Source organism: Manihot esculenta, chromosome 15 (genome assembly GCF_001659605.2).
Source record: "Manihot esculenta cultivar AM560-2 chromosome 15, M.esculenta_v8, whole genome shotgun sequence".
Classification (NCBI taxonomy): Eukaryota; Viridiplantae; Streptophyta; class Magnoliopsida; order Malpighiales; family Euphorbiaceae; genus Manihot; species Manihot esculenta.
The window spans coordinates 30,299,074-30,302,632 of record NC_035175.2 but is presented as its reverse complement, the minus strand read 5'-3'; positions in this window follow the sequence as shown (position 1 = coordinate 30,302,632).

The window sequence follows — 3,559 nt, the reverse complement described above, 5'->3', positions numbered from 1 at the left end:
CCACCAAAGGTAGATGTTGCCTCCAAGAACCGCCAAAGTCCAGCACACACATTCTAAGCATATCCTCTATAGTATGGATGGTCCTTTCGGACTGTCCGTCCGTCTGGGGGTGGAAGGTAGTACTGAAATCCAACCTAGTACACATGGCATTCTGCAGACTCCGCCAAAACCTGGAGGTGAACTTGGGCCCTCTATCAGACACTATTGAAACAGGAACCCCATGCAGCCTGACGATCTCATCCACATATACCTGCGCCAATTTGTCCATAGAGTAGCCACTCCTGACAGGGATGAAGTGAGCAGATTTGGTGAGTCTGTCCACAATCACCCATATGGAGTCCAATCTGTTGGACGCCGCCGGTAACCCCACTACGAAGTCCATAGCTATACTCTCCCATTTCCACTCTGGAATAGGTAGCGGGTTAAGTATTCCAGCCGGCTTCTGATGTTCCAGCTTCACCCTCTGACACACTTCGCAGGCTGACACAAATTGTGCCACTTCTTTCTTCATCGCTGGCCACCAATAAACTTTCTTCAAATCTTGATACATCTTGGTGGCCCCGGGGTGAACGCTGTATCTTGCATTATGAGCCTCCCTCATAATGTCTCCTTTTAGCCCTATGTCATCTGGTACACACAATCGACTCCCATAGCGGAGGATCCCTTTACTGTCAAATCTGAACTCGCTGTCCTTGCCTGACTGAACAGTCCTGGTAATTTTCACTAACTCTGGGTCCTCATGCTGTTTCTGAGCCACTTGCTCCAGAAACACAGGTGTCACTCTCATCTGGGCCACTAAAGCACCGGTACCAGACAACTCCAACTGTAGACCTTCATCAATGAGCTTGTAAAACTCCTTCACCACTGGTCTCCTCTCTGCCGTGATGTGGGATAGACTGCCTAGTGACTTCCGGCTTAGGGCGTCTGCCACGACATTCGCCTTACCCGGATGATACTGAATCTTGCAATCATAGTCACTCAGCAGTTCCACCCATCTCCTCTGTCTCAAGTTCAAATCTCTTTGACTCAGGATGTACTGCAGGCTTTTATGATCTGTGAAGATCTCACATTTTACCCCATAGAGGTAGTGCCTCCACATCTTGAGTGCAAAGATTACTGCTGCCATCTCAAGGTCATGTGTGGGGTAATTCGACTCCTGCTTCTTTAGCTGCCTCGAAGCGTAAGCAATCACCCTCTCATTCTGCATCAGCACACAACCCAGTCCCACACGGGACGCATCACAAAAGACTGTAAAGTCCTCATCACTAGATGGCAGAGCTAAAACTGGTGCTGAAGTCAACATCTTCTTAAGCTCTTCAAAACTCTCTTCGCACTAATCGGTCCACAGAAACTTCTGATTCTTCCTGGTTAGTCTGGTCAGAGGAGCTGCTATTTTCGAGAAGTCCTGAACGAACCTCCTGTAGTAACCTGCCAAACCCAAGAAACTCCTGATCTCCGTCACTGAAGTGGGTCTAGGCCAGTTAGCCACAGTTTCTGTCTTCTTGGGGTCCACCTCTATCCCATTCTCTGACACTACATGCCCCAAGAATGAAATGCTCCTCAGCCAGAACTCACATTTAGAGAACTTGGCATACAAGCCATGTTCCCTCAAAGTCTGCAAAACCAACCTCAGATGATGGGCATGCTCCTCTAAATTCCTGGAATACACCAAGATATCGTCTATGAAGACAATAACAAAGTGATCCAGGTATTGACTAAACACTCTATTCATGAGATCCATGAATGCTGCAGGGGCGTTGGTTAACCCGAACGGCATTACAAGGAACTCAAAGTGCCCATATCTGGTCCTGAAAGCTGTCTTTGGCACATCCTCATCTCTGATCCTCAGCTGATGGTACCCAGATCTCAGATCTATTTTGGAGAAACAACCCGCTCCTGCTAGCTGGTCGAATAGATCGTCGATCCTTGGCAAAGGGTACTTGTTCTTGGTAGTGACTTTGTTCAACTGTCTGTAGTCGATACAAAGTCTAAGGGATCCATCCTTCTTTCTGACAAACAAGACTGGAGCACCCCAGGGTGAGGTACTCGGTCGGATGAAGCCCTTGTCTACCAGCTCTTGCAACTGTTCTTTCAATTCTTTCAACTCGGCTGGAGCCATCCTGTAGGGAGGGATAGAGATCGGTCTAGTTCCAGGCATCAATTCTATCTCGAACTCTATCTCCCTAGCAGGTGGTAAACCTGGCAGCTCGTTTGGGAAGACGTCTAGAAACTCTCTAACCACTGGCACCGAGGCGGGTTCTCTAACCTGACTGCTAAGCTCTCTCACATGAGCCAAATACCCCTGACATCCCCTCCTAAGCAACCTACGAGCCTGAAGAGCTGATATCAGACCTCTAGGTGTACCCCTTCTGTCTCCTCTGAAGACTACCTCTGACCCATCCTGACCTCTGAACCTGACTATCTTGTCCCTGCAGTCCAAGGTAGCACTATGGGTAGATAACCAGTCCATCCCTAGAATGACGTCAAAATCTGTCAAGTCTAGAACCACAAGGTCGGCGGAAAGGCATCTCCCCTCAACAAAGACTGGACTGCATTGGCAGACTGACTCTGCCACTGTTGGGTCACACTTGGGTCCACTGACCCAGAGAGGACACTCTAACTCAGAGATCATCAACCCCAACCTCTGAACGGCTCTCGGAGCAATAAAAGAATGAGATGCACCAGGGTCCATCAAGGCATACACATATGAACAACCAATGACTAAGTTACCTACCACCACGGTGTTAGATGCATCTGCCTCCTGTTGAGTCATTGTGAAGATCCGTGCTGGAGCTGATGGACCTTCACCTCTGAAACCCGCTGAAGAAGAGGCTGCCCCTCTCTTTCTGCCTCTGCCACTGGCCTGAGTCATGGCTGGAGCTGCTGGCTGCGCTACACTGCCTGAAGCTGTCTGCTGGGACTGAGCCATCGGGACTGCTCTTGGACATTCTCGAGCCATATGCCACTCTTGACCACATCTGAAACAGGCGTTCGTCCCAAACCGACATACTCCCTTGTGTGGCCTACCACACGTCGCACAAACTGCGTTATCCGCACCAGAGCTTGAGCCACTCCCTAGTCCCAGACTGGACTTAACCTTGTTCCAAAACTTGTTCTTCTTCGACTTCTTGGTGGTACTGCTCCACCTCTTGCTGCCTGAAGCTGCTGCACTAAAAGAAGAAGAGCCTGGGGTCTTAGAACTAGAAGGCTGTGCCACTGACTGCTTAACTGTCCCCTGAATGATGGCACTGGCCTCCATTTTCCGAGCCATATCCACTATGGCATGAAAGCTCTCCCTATCTGCTGATTGGATCAAGGAGGAATATCTGGAGTGGAGTTTCATGATATACCTCCTTGACCTTTTCTGGTCTGTGTCAAGGTTTTTCCCTGCAAATGGCAACAGCTCCAAGAATCTGTCTATGAACTCCTCTACACTCATATCATCAGTCTGCCTCAACTGCTCAAACTCTATCATCTTTAGCTCCCTTGAACTATCTGGGAAAGCCCATCCTGCAAACTCGTTTGCAAACTCTTCCCAAGACATGCTGTCCACCCTGGG